Source organism: Trichechus manatus, unplaced genomic scaffold, assembly GCF_000243295.1.
Source record: "Trichechus manatus latirostris isolate Lorelei unplaced genomic scaffold, TriManLat1.0 scaffold00043, whole genome shotgun sequence".
NCBI lineage: Eukaryota > Metazoa > Chordata > Mammalia > Sirenia > Trichechidae > Trichechus > Trichechus manatus.
The window spans coordinates 15927943-15949905 of record NW_004443979.1 but is presented as its reverse complement, the minus strand read 5'-3'; positions in this window follow the sequence as shown (position 1 = coordinate 15949905).

Below are 21963 nucleotides of genomic sequence, written 5' to 3'. Positions count from 1 at the left end.
ATTAATAGACATTGATGAGAATATTGTAAAACCTCAGAGCTTTATATTGAATACCAAATCATTAGCACAGCAAGAAAAACTTTAAATAGATGTTAAAGAATTGAAAAACATTTACCCTTTTGAAAGTCATCCTTTCTTAAGGGTGCAAGACAAGGTTGGCCATCATTCAGTGATGCTGATGGTATTGAGACTATCTCAGATTTAGAAGAGTGCTACAGTTGTGGCTAACAGGATCCTTCCCTATGGACTAGACCAATCCTTTTCAACCCTGATTGAACATTAGAATTTCCTGGGGAGTCTGATTTAATTGATCAGGGTTGGAGGGAGGTACTGTTTTAAAGCTCCCCAGGTAACCATAATGTGCAAAGATGGAGAACCACTATACTAGACCAAAAAAATTGGAAATGGTGCAGAAAATTTTCAGAATTTTCGCATTCAGGACATGATGTATATAGGCTGCCACCACCATCACCACCACACAGAGTAGCATCCCTCTCCAAGAAGGAAGAGTTTTGCCTGAGTGTCATGGAAAGAAAATGATTTGATTACTAGATTGAGACTTGGTTGTTGTTAGCTTCTGTCCAGTCGGCCCCCGACTCATTGTGACCCCATGCACAATGGAACAAAATGCTGCCCAGTCCTGTACCATCCTCATGATCAGTTGCTGATCAGACTGTTGTTATCCATAGGGTTTTCATTGACTGATTTTTGGAAGCAGTTCACTGGGCCTTTCTTCCGAGTCCATCTTAGTCTGAAAGCTCTGCTGAAACCTGTTCAGCATCATAGCAAAACACAAGCCTCCACTGACAGAAAAGTGGTAGCTGTGCATGAGGTTCATTGGTCGGATATCAAACCTAGGTCTCCGACACAGAAGGGAGAATTCTACCACTGAACCACCACTTCCGCCTGAGACCTAGTAAGTATAATCTCCACCACATGTAGCAGTGTTACAAAATTTAATACACTAAGTTAAATATTCAGAGGAGATATATCACCTTCATTGTGTCAGTAGGATCCTTCAAGGAACCATCCTCTTGTCAGCAGGAAAAAAAAATTTAATAGAAGCCTAAGCTTAGTCTGATTCAGTAGTTAAAGTAATCCCCTCAGGTAGTATTGTTTTTCCTTGGGGTGAGAGGGAGGAATGAAGCTCAGTTTCTCATATATCTTTCTCAGTCTCTGCTTCCTTTTCCAAGATACTAATTGAGCATGATATGGTATGTGGTTTTCTGAGTCTTCATGACACGAGACATGGGTGGATTAGAACTTTGGTGGTATACAGGTCCCTATCAGCACACAGATAGTATTGGGTAATCTCACTGGTGCCTGCTTTAATGCTCACTTCTGTCAGTACCGAATGTTCTGGCATGGTACTGGCCAACTCCCTCATGCTGACCTGACGTTTTTCCCCAACCTTAATGGCTGCAGGCTCCTGGGTATCTGCCATATCCATCCAGCATTAAGGTTTGTAATCCATCCTCATTCTATCAATAAGGGGACTTGGATAGTTATTTTTTAAAACTAGTATTTTGGGGAAGACCGAGCAGAAATTCTAAAATTGAACACTAGGATCAAATGACTGTCAGGATTTTCCTGGCTATAGTCCTTAAAATGCAAAACAGCAGAAAAAAAAAACTATATTCCCATAGTTGATTATCTGTGTAATGTTAAATGCCAGTTTTCTAAAAATTTCACATTCATTTGGTCTATCAGAAAGCACGTTTGGTAGGAACGCACTTAAAATTTGAGTAAGATACGGATGTAATTGTCTGTGGGTGTGTGTTTTTGTGTATGTGGAAAAAAAGAGAGAGAGATAATTAATCCTGCTAAAGAGATGGAAGCTAAACTAGAAGATCACTCAGTGAGTGAGCGTCAATCACAAATGAAAACTCTTCATGTAGTTACTTATTTAAAATCACCCCAGGGTGCAGACTCAAGCAGTAAGAATTAATTAGACTGTACAAAACACAACACCAATGACCAAGAATAATTCAATTCAAACAAAGATAAATTTTTAAATATCTCTTACTTCAGGTCCTGAAAATAAGTATACAGAGTATCTACCCAAGCAGCACAAACAGATTATGTCTTTCATTCCACATGTTCTATAGCCCATTCCTATGTGGCTCTGGCCTATGCCTCAATATCTCCAGCTCTGGTTCAGAAATTCAGAGAAAATTATTTTTCCCTAGCTTCCTTACTAGACCATAGATGAGAATTGTTGTTGTTGTTAGGTGCCATCAAGTTGGTTCTGACTCATAGCAACCCTATGTACAACAGAATGAAACACTGTCCTGTGCTGCGCCATCCTCACAATCATTATGTTTGAGCCCATTGTTGCAGCCACCATGTCAATCCATTTAGTCGAGGGTCTTCCTCTGTTTTGTTGACCCTCTACTTTCCCAAGCATGATGTCCTTCTCACGGGACAAGTCCCTCCTGATAACATGTTCAAAGTATATGAGATGAAGTCTCACCATTCTCGCCTTCAAGGAGCACTCTGACTATATTTCTTCCAAGACAGACTTGTTCATTCTTCTGGAAGTCCATGGTATAGTCAATATTCTTTGCCAACACCATAACTCAAAGGCATCAATTCTTCTTCAGTCTGCCTTATTTGTTGTCCAGCTTTTGCATGCATATGAGGCTATTGAAAATAACATGTCTTGAGTCAGGCACACCTTAGTCCTCAAAGTGACATCTTTGTTTTTTAACACTTTAAAGAGAACTTTTGCTGCAGATTTGCCCAATGCAATATGTCGTTTGATTTCCAGACTGCTCTTTTCATTGGCATTGATTGTGAATCCAAGTAAAATGAAATCCTTGACAACTTCAGTCTTTTCTCCATTTATAATGATGTTGCTTATTGGTTCAGTTGTGAGGATTTTTGTTTTCTTTATCTTGAGATGTAATCCATACTGAAGGCTGTAGACTTTGATCTTCATCAGTAAGTACTTCAAGTCCTCTTTACTTTCAGCAAGCAAAGTTGTGTCATCTGCATATTAAAGGTTGTTAATGAGTCTTCCTTCAATCCTGCTGTCAAATTCTTCTTGATATAGTCCAGCTTCTCGGATTATTTGTTCGGCACACAGATTGAATAAGTATGGTGAAAGGATGCAACACTGACACATATCTTTCTTGATTTTAAACCATGCGTTATCCCCTTGTTCTGTTCAAAGAACTGCCTCTTGGTCTACATACAGATTCTGTACGAGGACAATTAAGTGTTCTGGAATTCCCATGCTTCCCAATGTTATCCATAATTTGTTATGATCCACAAAGTTGAATGCCTTTGCGTAGTCAATAAAACACAGGTATACATCTTTCTGGTATTCTCTGCTTTCAGCCAAGATCAATCTGACATCAGCAATGATATCTTTCATTCCACCTCCTTTTCTGAATCCCAATTGAATTTCTGGCAGTTCCTATTAATGTACCGCTGCAATCGCTTTTGAATGATCATCAGCAAAATTTTATTTGCATGTTATATTAATGATATTGCTCGATAATTTCCATATTCTGTTGGATCACCTCTCTTTGGAATGGGCACAGATATGGTTCTCTTCCAGTTGGTTGGCCAGGTAGCTGCCTTCCAAATTTCTTGGCATAGACAAGTGAGCACCTCCAGTGCTGCATATACCTGTGTTGAAACATCTCGTTTTGGTCTTCCTTCAATTCCTGGAGCCTTGTTTTTCACCAATGCCTTCACTGCAGCTTGAACTTCTTCCTTCAACACTGTAAGTTCTTGATCATATGCTACCTCCTGAAATGATTGAACATCAAACAATTCTTTTTGGTACAGTGACTGTGTATTCCTTCCATCTTCTTTTGATGCTTCCTGTGTTGTTCAATATTTTGTCCATAGAATCCTTCAAAATTGCAACTCAGACTTGAATTTTTTTCTTCAATTCTTTCACCTTGAGAAGTGCCAAGTGTTTTCTTCCTTTTTGGTTTTCTAACTCCAGGACTTCACACATTTCATTATAATATTTTCCTTTGTTTTCTCGAGTTGCCCTTTGAAATCTGTTCAGCTCTTTTACTTCATCCTTTCTTCCTTTAGCTTTATCTACTCGACGTTCAAGAACAACTTTCATAGTCTCTTCTGACATCCATTTTGGTCTTTCTTTCTTGTCTTTTTAATGATCTTTCTCTTCTTCATATATGATGTCCTTGATGTCTTCCCACAATTTGTCTGGTCTTTGGTCATTAGTGTTCGATACATCAAATCTATCCAAGTTCAGGTGGTATATACTCAAGGCCATATTTTGGCTCTTGTGGACTTGTTTTAATTTTCTTCACCTTCAGCATGAACTTGCATATGAGCGATTGATGGTCTGTTCCATGGTGGGCCCTGGCCTTGTTCTAACTGATGATATTGAGCTTTTCCATTGTCTCTTTCCACAGACATAGTTGATTTGATTCCTGTGTTTTCCATCCAGTGAGGTCCAGGTGTATAGCTGCTGTATATGTTGTTGAAAAGGGTATTTGCAATGAAGAAGTCATTGGTCTTGCAAAATTCTGTCATGTGATCTCTGGCATTGTTTCTATCACCAAGGTCATATTTTCCAACTACCAAACCTTCTTCTTCATCTTCAACTTTCGCGTTCCAATCACCAGTAATTATCAATGCATCCTGATTGAATGTTTGATCAATTTCAGACTGCACAAGTTGGTAAAAATCTTCAATTTCTTCATCTTTGACATTAGTGGTTGGTGCATAAATATGAATAATAGTTGTATTAACTAGTCTTCCTTGTAGGCGTATGGTTATTTTCCTATCATTGACAGTGTTGTATTTCAAAATAGATCTTGTAATGTTCTTTTTGATGATGAACATGACACCATTTCTCTTCAATTTGTCATTTCCGGCATAGTAGACCATATGATTGTCTGATTTGAAATGGCTAATACCAGCCCATTTCAGTTCCCTAATGCTTAGGATATGGATCTTTATGTGTTCCTTTTAATTTTTGACAAATTCCAATTTTCTTAGATTCATACTTCGTACATTCCTCATTGTGATTATTAATGGATGTTTGCAGCTGTTTCTTCTTATTGTGAGTCATGCCACATCAGCAAAAGGAGGTCCCAAAAGCTTTGCTCCATCTGCGTCATTAAGGTCGACTCTACTTTGAGGAGGCAGCTCTTCCCCAGTCATGTTTTGAGTGACTTCTAGCCTGAGAGCCTCATCTTCCAGCACTACATCAGACAATTTTCCGCTACTACTCATATGGTTTTCACCACCCAATTTTTTTCAGAAGTAGAGTACCCAGTCCTTCTTCCTAGTCTTGTCTTAGTCTAGTTTGCCATTTGTCCATTTGTTGTACTGTGGTGGCTTGCATGTTGCTGTGATACTGGAAGCTTTGCCACCGGTATTTCAAATACCAGCAGGGTCACCCTTGGTGGGCAGATTTCAGCAGAGCTTCCAGACCTGAATTATGTGTTGATAAAAATACCACACCGTTTAGTCTTTCACACATAAAAAATCATTATATATAATTTTATACTTATGTGTGTCTCTCTGTGTGTTTTATTATTTATATACAAAATAGTATATTTTATGGTCTGAGTTTATGGACCTCTTACAGTATTTCCTAAATGCCAAGAGCTTGCATAACTACATGGCAAGTTCTAGTCTATTTGTAGCTCTATGCTAAAAATATTTTTGAAAATGTACAACTGGCTACAAAAAGCTTATAAACTTATCAAATGTCTCTGTTTATCACTGATAGGGAATTGAATGAAGAATAAGTCGTGTTCATTGTGAGACTCTGCATTTTGATGTGTTCATCCCCACTGTATCTACCATTCAACAGAAACCAATCCTGAAGAAAAGGAAATTGAGGAAAAATGCATGACCACAAGATGTACTACTTCCAAATGGTTTGTGGAGTTCTGCAAGCATGCTATTATTTGCCATGTTCACTGAAAAAGACACAGAACAATAGTATCTACTGGCCCCCAAAAAGCAGGTGTAGGTTCAACATTGTTATAAATGATTCGATCATCAACTCAGGAACACAGAGGAGGACCTGAGATGGGGAGGTATGGCTTCTCCATTTTAAGAGATTAAGCATGAGTTCAATAGTCCTTTGAAAGAATGGATTTGGATGGGTCAGATGTTTCCACATTATAGGAGGGAGTGTGAATACACGGCCCTGAGGTCCTTTCAACAACTATTTCCCACTATTTTTATTATCTCATTAATTCTGCCAATTTCCTTACAAGGCTCTATTTTACGGGAGGAAAAACTCCAGGAAAGGTGAAATGAAATTATGTGTTTGAGGTCACATGAGTCATCATCCAGACCTGGTATGAGCCACCTCTGCACTTTCCAGACTAATTTTAGTGTCTGTGGTCTCTCTGATAACAGAAGTTTCAGGATGATTGGACTCTAGACCTAGTTTTCTCCCAGTTGATCTTTTTTTTTTTCAAAAATACTGATGTATTAGAAATTAGTCACAAATGAGCAAACATCATTCACGGCTCCCTAAACCAATTAACATGTCGGGTCTAATTTACTGTTAGACAAATAATTCGAAATATTTGCAGAAAGAACAGCATGAGAATTTGCTCTCTGCAATTAGGTAGAAATTTCAGTAAGTTCCTCACAGTCCTGGAGGGAGCTCACAACCAAAAAATAACCACAATTTTTGCTTCCTCTTGTTAGTGTAAGTAGAAGAAAATGCTGGGAACTCCACAGGTTCCAAATTCTAGTTCTGGAAGAAAACTTAAGGGCTACCCATCAGGTTGATATGCAAATCAGCCAATCAAGAGAGTATCTACACTGGAAGCAAAGACCTGCAGGGGTAGAAGTTGCAAATGTTGCAAACAGCAGGGGCCAGAAGGTAGTAACGTGTTTTCCTTGAGTCTGTAATAAATTTCTTCTACTTTAATTAGAGCCTGATATGTAAAAATTAAAGATCCTATAATTTCACATACAGTTTATAAGAATATTAACTAAATTCTTCCTTTCAAAAACAATCTCAAATTATTTTAACTTCCCTCATTGACCTTATTTCTCAATCATTTTATCATTTTGATGATTGAAAATTTGGAGTATACATTGTGGTCTATGAAATAATTGGCTTTCCCCTGTTTGCCTGTAGGATTTAGGTGGCCTGAATGTGTTGTCACCTAAAGGTTAGATTTCAAGGGAACCGAAAACACCATCATATCAAAATATGTCTTTCTCACCATTCTCTCACAGTGCCTAAAATGGCCGTGATATTTCTTTTGGTTAAAGCATGAAAGCACCTTATTAAAATGAAAATACTATCTTGATGAGTTAAGAGCTCAGCTAGTGTCATCTACCTGTACCAGTTGCTGCAGAGTTAATTTTAACTTATGTGTGTCAGATGGGAACTGTGTTCCATAGGGTTTTCAGAAGCAGATCGCTAAGCCTTTCTTCTGAGGTGTCTCTGAGTGGACTTGAACCTCCAACTTTTCAGTTAGCAGCCATGAGCATTATCCATTTGTACCACCGAGAAACCAAAAACCAAACCCGTTGCCACTGAGTCAATTCTGACTCATAGCCACCCTATAGGACAGAGTAGAATGCCCCATAGAGCTTCCAAGGAATGCCTGGTGGATTTGAACTGTAGATCTTTTGGTTAGCAGCCCAACTCTTAACCACTATGCCACCAGAGTTTCCTTAACCACCCTGGAGTGTTGGGGGGCGGGGGGTGGTGGTGGTTGTACCATCCAGGGACTGCCTAATCATATGAAATAACTTAATCATATGATTTAGAGATTTTTGAAAATATTTTATTACCCCTGGTTACTTTCTAGGTTTCTAAAGTCTAGACACCAGAGAAGTATATTTTGAGGGAGGTCAGAGAAGATTCAGCACACCCACATGGAAATTTCCAGCAGGCTGGAGTTGAGTGCCAGAGTTTATATTATGACTGCACCCAATGAGGCTAAAGACCAGTGCAAGAGAAACGGAAGGATTCTGAAAATAACTTCACTTACTTTGTACTTTTGTCTAGAGTTGGCCTTAAGTCACTTACTTTATACTTTTGTCTAGAGTTGGCCTTAGGTGTGAATTACAAAACAGAACTCATTGTTCTCTGTGGTTTTCTTCATTTTTGTTCCATTGTTCTTGGAATTATACAGATAAAAGAAAAGGAACCAAATTATTCCTCCCTTTATTTCTTGCCCACTATCTCCTCTTCCTTTTTCTTGATCCCAATACCATTCTCTTGTCTCTCACTTTCAAGCCCACAGAACTCCTGCCAAACACAGTAACTCTTACAATTTTACCTTCTCTGGCACAGATTTTAGTCTAAGAAATATTTACATTTATTGTCAGAAAAACAGGGACATACTGTAGGATTCTACCTATTTCAAATCCTGAAGCTCAAGTCTCTAAGCTGAAGAAAAGGAAGACACATTCAAAAAATCCCTCTTTTATGTCACTATTCCTTCCCCTCCTTTATGACAATCTTTTACTTTTTTCTTTTCTTTTTATTTTTTCCCATACAAAAATTTATACATACTTTGTTATGTGACTCTCATTGTTCTCCCCATGCTGTGACAGCACACTCCTCCTTTCCATCCCCGATTCCCCCTGTCCATTCAACCAACTCCTAACTCTCTCTGCCTTCTCTTCTCACCTCCAGACAGAAGCTGCCCGTTTAGTCTCTTGTATCTACTTGAGCTAAGAGACACACTGCTCACGAGTATCACATCATTTCCCACAGTCCAGCCCAATCCCTGTCTGAAGAGTTGGTCTCAGAAATTGTTTTAGTTATGGGCTGATAGAGAATCCAGGGGCCGTGCTTTCCAGGGTTCCTCCAGTCTCAGTCAGACCATTAAGTCTGGTCTTCTTACTAGAATTTGAGTTCTGCACCCCACCTTCCTCCTGCTCCATCTGGGACTCTCTGTTCCTTTATGACAATCTTAAATAACTGCAGTGAACAGAGTTTTCTAACACACATTGAACCATAAAGCCAGCAGTTTCAAAGGTAAAGCAAAGAACATTGAAGACAAACACAGTGAGATTCCCCTCTTCTCTTTTTCCAGCCAGCTAAGAAGATTAGACTCAGGAATCTAAGTCCAAGCCAAATCCTTGACCCAATGTTCCATCACTGTGTGCTGGACAGAACCATTCATTAACTGGCCTTCTGTGCTAGCTCCATATGTATGGGGAGTGCTGTCAGACAGACAACTTCTCAGTTCCTTGTTCCTCCACTAAAGCTGACCTGGGACATTTTGTTAGAATAACACATGAAACAATGATCAGATATATTCAAAAATGAAAGCCAAAAGCAAGGCATTCCAAATAAAGGTATACTATCAATGTCAATGGCTGAGACCTACCGAGCACTTGTGATGTTTTCTCCACTGGTGTTTTTGCATTGTTTACACTTTATCAAGCGTCTAGCCAGTCTGGCCCTAAGCAATCCCTCACAGGGAACTTTTGACCATTAGTAGCAGCCATATAAGGAATTGAAATAGTTAACAGCATGAAAAATATTTAATAACTCAATTAATGGAAGATAAAGGAAAGCTTGAGCAGAACAAATAAATCACATTGCAGTGAATGATGAGCTTTTAAATGGCCATTTTTCATTAGTTTTCTTTCTCATCAAGGCTCAACATGTATTCCATCTGGAGAGACAAAGGACCAGTGATCTTCAACAATTAGAAGGATGTCTAATGAGGAGGGAGAATTATCAAGGGTTATGGGCCATCACTGTTTCCACTGTATCTCTGTAAATATCCAGTAAATATACCAAAAGAACAAACATGTTGCGGTAGAGTCAATTCCGACTCATAGCAACCCTATAGGACAGAGTAGAACTGTCCCATAGAGTTTCCAAGGAGTGGCTGGTGGATTCAAACTGCCGACCTTTTGGTGACCTCTAGGCACACTTGAACTTCCAGCCTTGTGGTTAGCAGCCAAGCATGTTAACCATTTGCACCAACCAGGGACTCCCCAGTAAAGAGACATTAAGTTAATAGCAATTCCATCCTTCCATTTGTTCTTCCCAAACAACAGTCATTTTTTTATTTTCTGTTCTCTGTTTTCCAGGCCAGATCCAGTCCATTAGGAAATTCCATTAACCCCGTCTTTAGAATATATCCATAATATGGCCATGTCTAATCACATCGACCATTACCATCCTTCAAATCACCATCGTCTCTCACCTGGATTGTATAAGTACCTTCCTAACATTCCTCCTTGTTTCTCAATACAACATCAGGGGATTCTGTTATTAGGCAAGTTAGAACCTTGTGTCGCATGGATTCCCATATCCCCCAGAGTGCTAGCCTGTCCTTATAATAGCCTACAAAGCTCTTTATTATCTTGCTCTCCCTTAACTCCTCACCCCAACCATCATATAACCATATCTCCAACTAATCACCTCTTTCTCATTCTGCTCCAGCTATGCTAGCCTCCTTCTTACCCTGAAAACACCAGATACACATCTAACAAAGAGCATTTGGCTCTTCCTTCTGCCTAATATGCTCTTCCCAATATACTCTCCCACAAGATATCTATGCATATGGGGTCTCTATGAGTCAGAACTTACCCAACGGCACGTAACAACAACAAAAAAACATATTTACATGGCTCACTCTTTCACCTACTTCAAGTCATTGCTGAAATGTCACCTTCTCAATAAGACCTACACTGACTATCCTGTTTAAATTTCAACCCCCACCCCAGCACTCCGGATCCCCCCTTATACTGTTTTATTTTTTGTTCCTCAGCATTTCTCAAATACTATTTTCTTACTTATTTATTAATTTTTGTCTCTCTTCACTTTGCCACCAAAGGCTCCACAGAAAAGATAGCTGTCTTTTTTGTTCATATATTTCTGGCAAGCCTTCTGGGATTTTGATAGAGACTGCATTGAATCTATAGATCAATTAGGAGATAATTATCATCTTAACAATATTGAGTCTTCTATTCCAAGAACATTGAATCTCTCTCCATTTATTTGTTATTGTTATTAGGTGCCATCAGAACACTACCTGGTCCTGTGCCATTCTCACAATCGTTGTTATGTCTGAGTCCATTGTTGCAGTCACTGTGTCAATCCATCTTATTGAGGGTCCTCCTCTTTTTCACTGACCCTCTACCAAACATAATGTCCTTCTCCAGGGACTAGTCCCTCCTGATAACATGTCCAAAATATGTGAGACAAATTCTTGCCATCATTTCTTCTAAAGAACATTCTGGCTGTACTTTTTTAAGACAGACTTGTTCATTCTTCTGGCAATCCATAGTATATTCAATATTCTTGACTAACACTATAATCCATTTATTTAGATCTTCTCTAATTTTTCTCCATAATGTTGTTGTTGATACGTGAAATATTGTTTGTGCTCATCACTGTTTCTGCATTACTGGAGTTATTAGACCCATCATTACATCTTATTATTTAATGAATTAATAAAGAAGCATGTATATTGCTATATCACAAATCTTTTTTTTTAAATATTTGATAACTGTATTTCAATATAATCAAATGCCTTTGTAAAACATTACCCTGAGAAGGGATTCATAGTCATCACCAAATTTCCCGAGAGGCTTATGACACAAAATATATTAAGATCCCTGATTTAGAGGAAGATCTGGAGCCAGCTCCTTTCTGGGACACTACAGTAAGCTAGTGTCCAGATGATAATGACCACCATCTAACCTGGAGAAGAAGTACATTTGCTGTTCTTTCAGTATATAAATCTTACATTTTAATTTTAATAATTTCATTATTTCTCTTGCTACTCCCCTAGTATCTTCTCCCTTAGATGTACATTCTTAAAATTTTCATAAAAGCATTTTTCATTCTGAAAAGTTTTCTGGGATATTATTTAATTTTAATATAGCTATGACTCTAAATGTTAAGGCAAACACTATCTGACCAACATTTATTCATTCATTCATTTAACGGCTCAAAGCACTACCCAAATCCTTTTCCCTCACTACAAAATAAAAATAATGCTAGTCTGGAAACTCTGAGGTTTTCTGCCTTATGAAAAATGAAAAGACCTTTGGACTTATAACAGTTTTTATGTCTGCTGTAGGGACTTCCCCTGTCCCCCTGCAATATTTTTAACTAATCTAAATTGATATCAGCTCCAAAGTTAAATTTGAGAAAAAGTCCTTAATAATTATAAAGAATATTTATATATTTTAGGTGGAAATAGATCTATACTTATATATAAGCATATATATCTTCTCAACTGATACCCTGCTGAGAACTCAAGTAAAACTGGTCAGTATTTCATTTGGAGTGTTTATAACTTTGCCAATTTAGTTCTTATTTTCTTATTATTTTCTACAGTTTTTCCATGATACGAGAGGTTCACATGAAAAAAAGATATATCTTAAAAGATTCTGAATTTTGATATGTTTGTTGTTAGGTGCTGTCAAGCCAGTACCAACTCATAGAGACCCTATGTACAACTGAATGAAACACTGCCCAGTCCTGTACCATCCTCACAATCTTTGCTATGTTTGAGCCCATCATTACAGCCACTGTGTCAATCCATCTCATTGAAGATCTTCCCTTTTGCTGACCTTCTATTTTACCAAGCACAAATGTCCTTCTACAGGGACTAGACCCTCCTGATAACATGTCCAAAGTATGTGAGATGCAGTCTCACCATCATCTCTTCTAAGGATCATTCTGGCTGTACTTCTTCCAAGATGGACCTGTCTGTTCTTATGGCAGTCCATGGTATATTAAATATTCTTCACCAACACCGTAATTCAAAGGCATCAAGTCTTCTTCTTTCTTATTCATTGTCCAGCTTTTGCACGCATATGAGGAGATTGAAAATATCATGGCTTGAGTTGGGTTCACCTCAGTCCTCAAAGTGACATCATTGCTTTTTAAAATTTGAAAGAGGTCTTTTGCAACAGATTTGCCCAATGCAATAGGTTGTTTGATTTCCTGACTGTTGCTTGCATTGCATTGATTGTGGATCCAAGTAAAATGAAATCCTTGACAACTGCAGTCTTTCCTCCATTGATCATGATATTGCTTATTGGCCCAGTTGTGAGGATTATTATTTTCTTTATGCTGAGATGTAATCCATACTGATGGCTGTAGTCCTTGATCTTCATCAGTAAATGCTTAAAGTCCTCTTCACTTTCAGCAAGCAAAGTTGTGCCATCTGCATATTGCAGGTTGTTAATGAGTGTTCCTCCAAACCCGATGGTGTGTACTTCATATAGCCCATCTGCTTGGATTATTTGCTCAGCATACAGGTTGAGTAAGTATCGTGAAATGATACAACACTGAACAAACAACTTTCCTGCCTTTAAACCACATAGTATCCTCTTGTTCTGTTTGAACTACTGCCTCTTGGTCCATGTACAGGTTCCTTATGAGCACAATTAAGTGTTCTGGAATTCCCATTCTTCAAAATATTATCCATAATTTGTTATGATCCACACAGTCGAATGCCTTTGTATAGTCAATAAAACACAGGTAAACATCTTTCTGGTATTCTCTGCTTTCAGCCAAGATCCATCTGACATCAGTAATGCTATCCTTCATTTCACGTCCTCTTCTCAATTCAGCTTGAATTTCTGGCAGTGAATTTTGATATATTTGCTTTTACTCTGAAGTCGTAATCTCCTGTATTAATGTCATAATCACTTCTATTGTCACCTGTTTATCTGGAATTCTCGTTCATTCATTTATTCATCAAGTATTTACTGAGCATCAACAATGAGCCAGGCACTGTTTGAGCAGTTAACAGTGAACAAACCACAGTCTCATGGAACTTACATTCTAATGTGAATTTATTTATTTTAATATTTATCATATAGCTTGTTTTAATGTTTGTTTATTCAATCTCCACTTCCACCATCCCAGACTGTAAGTTTCTTGGGGCCAGAGGTTCTGTCGGACTCAGCACAGCATAGAGAGTAAGGCGTAAAGTCCTCAATGAATGCTCGATAAATGCATGGCTATAGATTTGCTGTGCCCATCTCCTTTGGAAAGTCAAGCAAGCCAGCCTCGAGCAGATTATTATAGATTTTCAAGCACAAGATGGTTTCCAAGGAAAATACAATGCCAAAGGCTCTATGAAGTTTAACTGCCAGAGTCAATATCCCTTTTGTTATAACCTCCTGTCTTGCTGTTTCTTGGGTAAGTTTGCAAATAGAGAACATTGCTACAACTCTAGACCGTTGGTCAAAAAAATGTAAGAATGTGGTAGTAATGACAGAATTTATACAAATGAATTAGGACAAATATTGAAATCTTTGCATTGGAAATCTCAGAATATGACTAAAAATTCTGAACGACTTTGAATCCAGGGCAGTTATTTAAGTAAAAGAAAAACCAGAAAAAAAAAAAAAAAGCCTGACTCATGGCAACTCCATGTATTTTAGAGTAGAACTGTGCTCCTTAGCGTTTTCAATGGCTGTGATCTTTTGGAAGTAGGTCACCAGGCCTTTCTTCCAAGGCACCTCTGAGTGGATTTAAACTGCCAACCTTTTGGTTAGTAGCCGAGTGTTTAACCATTTGTGTCAACCAGGCACTAAATAAAAAGAAAATAGACATAAAATTCCAAGCAAGGAAGGCTGCCCTAAGGTCTCATATGCTCATAGCTTGGAAGCTGGGACAAAAAATAAGGTCTTTTTATTGTATCTATTGCAACGTGCCAATTGTCAGGTTTACTTTCTTCTTGTGGAAAAAGCTTCGAGGGAAGCCCTGACCACTGGCTGTAGATATGAAAGATGCTGTTAGCATTCCTTCCAAGAAATGAGCTTCCTACAACTCAGCAATACCCAAAGAAGCCTAAAATTTCCTTCAAAACATTTTGTAAGGCTAGTAAGCATAGGGCCTATTTTCTGTGTGGGCTTTTTTTTTTTCCCTTTTGACCTTTCTTAGCCCTAATTTGTTTTTCTACCAAACCTTGTTTGTTCCATCCCCATCCTCCTGATTTTATATTTCTAACAGTTTGCTTTCTTACAAATTGTTTAAGTGGTTTATCAGGTCAAGCTTCTTATTTTAAATTATATTTTTAAATATGCTATTTTCCATGTCATTTTTTTCCTACATTTCTTAAGCAGCATTCAACAGGACCTGTGTTTACATGTGTGCATGTGCGTATATATGTGTTTGGCATCACTAAGGCCTCTGGGAAAAGCCTAAGAAATATAGATTATATCCAACATTTTACAAGATCATTTTCATAATTTCTTGGGACCATATACTGTCCTTATTTTTACGCAGAAAACATATGCCTTCTACGTTTTTTGCCAACTGCACCCTTCCCCCCAACCTCTACCTCAGTGAGGTATTTTCATAAGCCCTGCTATGCCAATTTTTTTAACATGTTGCTGTAAATAAATTAGTATAGCAACCTTGCAAAAATACCTCAAGGTGGGAGGGCTCAGTCAGCAAACAAATGAAGAAAGTTTGCATTATCTTGGTAAAAATACAGTAGTGGGAGATAGACTGTTGCTTTTTATCTTCCACCATGTGTCGGTGTTGTTGCCAGATGCCATTGAGTCAGTTTTCTATTTACAGCGACCCCATAAGACGGAATAGAACTGCCCCATAAGATTTTCTAGCCTTTAATCTTTCCAGGAGCAGATCACCACGTCTTTCTCCTGTGGAGCCTCTGGGTGGATTTGAACCACCCATCTTTTGGTTAGCAGCTGAGCACTTAACTGTTGCACCATGGGCTCCTCACCATGGTATAACCATATGAAAAAGTTTCGGTGTCATTAGGTGGCTTTGATTTTACAGTAGCTCCAATTTAACCACACATAGATGTGACATATTAAATGGAACAAATTATATTGCAAATTTTAGTACAGGCTATGGCCACACCTGTGGTGAAGATAGCCAGTTTATTTTTCATTCCAAACTTTCATGTTCAGCTAGTATGAAAGTCTGTGAAAATCTCTCATTTGAATAAAGATGTTCCTTGTCCTTTCCACAGCGTAAAGATGATGACATTCTGAGAAATTTGAATAAAAATTAGCTTAGCAATTATTATCACTGCAGAGAAGCAAAAGCCAAATTCTGATAGTAAACTTGAAAGCCAGTCAAATGTCAACCGGTCTAAATGATTAAAATAAAATGTTAGAATTAGTAGTCATTTCTAACTGCCCCTGTTAGAGGTAACTGTGGTCACTCTGTGAGCAGGAAATGGACCCCAAAATAAGAGAAGTATATATGCATTTCTCATTCTACACAACAAGAGAGTTTCTTATTCAAAGACCAAAGGCCTTCTTGACTTCTTCCTCAGGACTGACCACCTTCAAGGTCCTTTAATAGCAGGAGCTCCTTGTTATCAGGGGCATGTCCTGCAGGACCTGAACATCTGGGCATGACCACTCCAACATCAAAACCACACACAGGCCGCAAGCACTCTTGTTACTAACTAGATGCAACTTGTTCATTAACAATTTCTTTTATTTTTACTCCTACCTCGGTTAGTGTCTTTTCCCCTTGCGTAGCTCAGCCTTTTCTTAAACACCCATTACCATCAAGTCAATTCCGACTCATAGTGACCCTAAAGGACAGAGTAGAACTGCCCCGTAGGGTTTCCAAGGAGCAGCTAGTGGATTTGAACTACTGTCCCTTTGGTTAGCAGCCGAGCTCTTAACCACTGTGCCACCAGGGCTCCAGCCTTTCCTTGCTGGGCCCCAAAGGCATATATTAATTTCAGCTTGAATAGCCCTCGAATATGCAGGTCCCCAAACTCAATTCTGTGCTTCTGCTTTCTTAATCCTTTATTCCCCCAAACCAATTTTAATCAAGTTTCCCTACTTTAATTTTTTTTTTTAACATGATACTCTGCTGCGCATCTGACAGAACAATCTAGCTTCTCCTAGGATGACTCTTTGCTCTTCCTATTTCTACTTTTAAAAAATTTGTGTTGAAATCAATTAGTTCTGAAAAGGATATTAATCTCTTTCTTCTAGAGCCAGTTACATTTTAACCCTCCCTGGTCCTTATTCTAGGTTTTTATTTTATTTTTGTAAAAAGGCCAAATACAGATTTCTTAACCTCATAATTTTTTTGATCAGGTTTAAAGCCCAATTAAATTCCTATTACTTTTCTCATATATAAATAGTGTTACTTTAAGTCCACCCAGGACGAGGGCCAGGATGTTTGCCAGGCTGCATTACATGTGTCCTGAGAAGTTGAAAATACACTTACAGTTTTGAAAACTAGTTATATTTTAAATACTCTTAAGGCACGGTTTACTTACAAAAATCTCAGAACCTTTTTATAATTTGAATTTCACCACCTAATTTATCTTCTTTGTAAATTCTAATCTTAATTTTGTTGGGTTATTGTAAAGCAAGGCCCGACTGTACTTAATCTGCATGTCTTCAAGGGAGTAATTTGAGCACTGAAGATAAAAGCTTCATTTCCTACATGAGCTCTACCACAGATTCTCAGACTTTTTTGTCTCAGGATCATTAACACTTAAAAATTATAGAGGATCCCCAAGAACTTTTTTTCTAATGTTGGTTATATCTATTAGTATTTACCATATTAGAAAATTTAACAATACTTATGAATAATTTTAAAAACAATAATAAATACATTGCATGTTAAGATAAATATATAATTAATATGAAACATAGCTATATTTTCCAAAACAGAAAAAGCAAGAGGACAGGCGTTGTTTTGCAATTTTACAAGTATTTCTAGTATCTGGCTTAATAAAAGACAGCTGGAGTCTCCTGTCTGCTTCTGTATTCAGTCTGTTGCAATACCACACTTTCTGGTAGCTTCTGGAAAACCCCTCTGTACACTCATGAGAAAATGAGAGTGGAAAACACAAGTAATATTACAAAAAGTTAGTTTTGACCTCATGAACCTCCTGAAAGGGTCTTGGGAATCCCTGAATTGTGTTGAGACAACACTTCAAGACTATTGCTATTCGTTCTAATTAGAAAGTAAAGGTTAAAAAAAGAGTGAAGAAGGACAGTAGGCACAGTAAATGCAGAATGGCTTACTGCAGCTAACCTGGAGAGGACAAAGTGAAGGTCGTCCTCTTCCAGTTGCCATAGAGTTGATTCCAACATGTGGCGACCCTGTGTGTGTCAGAGTAGAACTGTGTTCCATAGGGTTTTCAATGGCTGATTTTTCAAAAGTAGATCACTAGGCCTTTTTTTCTGAGGTGACTCTATTATGGGTGGACTTGAACCTGCAACCTTTTGTTGAGCAAATGCGTTATCCCTTTGCACCACCCAGGGACTCCATGGTTAAGTTACAGATGGAGCAAATCTTCTGGCAATTAACTGATGGGGTCATTCTGAGAACTTGGGATAAGTTACAAACAGGATTGCAGGACTTATTTGACACAAAGGTGGTGGTATGGTATGGTGGAGTACTTAGGAAATTTGAATCTGCCCTTTCTTCTTTCTCTGCATTCCTGCAAGAATGATCACCACCTTTCCCTGACGAATGTTATGCTATCTGAATGAATACCATTTTACCATATTATAGTATGTGTTCTAAGGATTTGATTCTAACTACTTGTCTTATAGCTCCAAGCGTCACTCCAACCCTTTGTTCCCAACCATGTTGGGAAAAGATGATTGTTTTGCATAGTAAAAACAAAAATCAGAACAATAACAACAAAACAAAACATTGACACAAAGGCCCTTTCAGAACCTTGTTTGTGGAGAAGAAAACTCTAGGGCATCATCAAGTTTTACTACACTTCTATTCAACAAATTTCAACTTGACTTCATAATTTTTATCACCTTTTGTCTCCAGTTTCTGCTTCATTTTTTGCTATGGAAACAAAAATGACCTAAATAAACCTACTGGCAACGAGAATCAGATGTTTTCCTGGAAAGATGTACTGTGGCCTTTTCCTCACCCTTTAATCATTTCTTTGGAGACTTCTGGTTTCAGAGAAGACAAAGCTGGTGGAGGTGAGAGTGTATGAGGGGTAAGTACTTTCAAGTTTGGAGATAAGAGGGAGGATGACACAGTAGTATAGCGGGTCCTGTTGTGAGTAAGCAAGGAGCCCTGGTGGCATAGTGGTTAAGCGCTTGGCTGCTAACTGAAAGATCAGCAGTTTGAATCCACCAGCTGTTCCATGGGAGAAATATGTGGCAGTTTGTTTCTGTAAAGATTTACAGCCTTGGAAACCCTATGGGGCAGTTCCTATAGGGTCACTATGAGTTGGAACTTGACTCGAGAGCAATAGGTAAATGGGTACAGTTTTCTTTCCATAGCTACCCAAAAAATAGGAAATACAGGACTTCTGGGCAACATGGCGCTACAGTCAGAAGCACTACACTGTCCTTCCGCAGCAAAGATCAGAAAAACTAAGTCAAACAGAGTCACATGTCAATCCTGAAACCCTAAGCATCAAATGAAGAGATAAAAAACTCAGCCAAGCACCAAATGGAATAAGAAACTGACCAAGAACAAAGCTCAATGAGAGATACATGCAGAGGTTCCCTATCAGTCACCGCAGCACGGATCCGCCATCTTGGACCCCTATCAGAGATCAGCGAACAGAGGGTATGAGAAAGCAGCTTCACAGAGCTTCCAGCAGGAGACAGAACAACCAGTAACCAGCAATATAGGCTTTCCCAACCCCCACCTTTCTTCACTCCCACTTAGCCTCCTCTGCTTCCTGCAGCCACAGTCTTTAGGCGAGAATCACAAGCTTCACCCCGGTGCTGCTTGGATTCCACCCGCCTGCACTGGCCAGCTCCCTAAGTGCCTTTCGTTAGCTGCTGGTGTTGCTTTTTTCCGCTTCTTTAGATTTCTTGCCTCTCACCAAATCCCCCTCCTTTCTCTCAAATACCTGGCCCCATTTGCCATCTTTGCTTCTTCCTGAAAGGCTGCAAAACACTACCCGACTATGAAACTGCTTCCCGGCCAGTACCACCAAGCTGGTGAGACCCCCAGGGCTTTTTTGTTTGTTTACTCTAAATTATTCTGTTTTGATTTGTTTTTGTTTTTTTTTTTTTTTTTCTTTTTCTCTTCTTAGCTTGTACATCCCTGGGGGCATTTCTTTTTTCTTGTTTTTTTTGTTTTTTTTTTTATAGTTTTTGGTTTTGGTTTGTTTCTTGGTTTTGTTTTCTTCTCTCTCTTATTACCTTTTTCTCTTTCTTCATTTATTCATTGTCTCTTGCACTTTTTCTTTTTTTTCATTTTTGCTTGTCCCCATTTCTCAGTCTCTCATCTCTCCACTCCAATAGCAAGCTCCCTTAGTACTCTATTTGTTTGTGTGTATGTTTTTGGCTTCTGTTCCTCTCTCCTCTCTCTCATCTTTCCCATACCCATCTTAGCTCCACACATCACAATCTACTCTCTTTCCTGCCTACATGCACTGTACACTGAACATCACACTCCCAAGCAGCACAGGCACGGCCTACTGGAAAATGCATTGCATTGATTCCAGGTCCACACTGTCAGCCCTGGTACATTACACAAACAACCCATCCCAGCAACTCCCCTTCAGCTGGATCTGCCCTGCTGTACCATACCTGAGTGACTGACCCCACCCATTGGAGAAGGAGGTAAAAAGTATCGTGCTCACAGACAAGCAAACAACAAAGAACACACAGACCTCCTGCTCAGACATAACAAAATAAAACAAAAAAGCAGGACGAAACAAACAAATCTACAATCAATAAACTAGGAAAATAACCACTGAATGCCCAAGACAGCAGGTAGTATCAAAACATCTACAAAAACAAGACAGGATGTTTCCAGTAGGCATCCAAAATAAAACATCAGATGACCTACCAGTAGAAGAAAACACACTAGACCTAACTGATAAGGAATTCAAATCTCTAATATTCAGAATTATCCAAGAGTTAAAACAAAAAGTAGACAAAAATAAGGAAAAAATAGAAAAATTTAAGGAAAATGTAGACAAATTCATGGAAAATACAGACAAAAAAAGGAAGAATTCAAGAAAACAATACAGGAACAAAATGTTAAAATAAATTCACAACTAGAAATCATACAAAAACAACAATTAGAAATCCAAAAGAAAAACAACAAGATTTCACAAATGGACAGTATCATAGAAGGGCTGAGGAGCAGGTTTGAAACGATGGAAGACAGAATCAGCGAAATTGAAGACAAACACTTGGATACAACTCTAATTGAGAAAAAAACAGAAAAAAGAATGAAGAAAAATGAAGAAACCCTGAGAATTATGTAGGATACAATCAAAAGCAAAAATCTGTGAGTGATCTGAATTCCAAAACAGGGAGAGAAAACAGAAAACACAGAGAGGATCATTGAAGAATTGCTGACAGAAAACTTCTCCAATATCATGAAAGATGAAAAGCTGACCACACAAGAAGCTCAATGAACCTCATATAGGATAGACCCCAAAAGAAAATCACCAAGGCGTACCATAGTCACACTTGCTAAAACCAAAGACAAAGAATCCTGAGAGCAGCTCGAGAAAAACAAAAAGTCACATACAGAGGAGAAACAAAAAGACTAAACTTGGATTATTCGGCAGGAACCATGCAAGCAAGAAGACAATGGGATGACATATATAAAACCTTGAAAGAAAAAAATTTCCAGCCGAGAATAATATATCCTGCAAAACACTCATTCAAATATGATGGTGAAATTAGGTCATTTCCAGATAAACAGAAATTAAAGGACTATGTAAAAACCAAATCAAACTTACAAGACTTATTAAAGGGAGTCCTTTGATGTGAGAACAACCAATATCAGACCACAGGCTGAATATAGGACACAGGATTGTACTAGCCAGATACCAACCTAGGAAATGCACTCTTAAGGACTATGTAAAACCAAAAGGATTACAACAGGGAACCAGTGAGGTTAATCTGTAAATGACAACAGCACCAGAACAATAAAAGAGGAAGTAAACAGTGTAGGTATAGAACCTTCTAATGGAGAAGAAGTCAAGTGATACCAAGTAATAATAGACTGGTTCAAATCTAGGAAGATAAGGGTAAATTTCAAAGTAACCAAAAAGAAAGTTAACAAACCTACTCATCAAA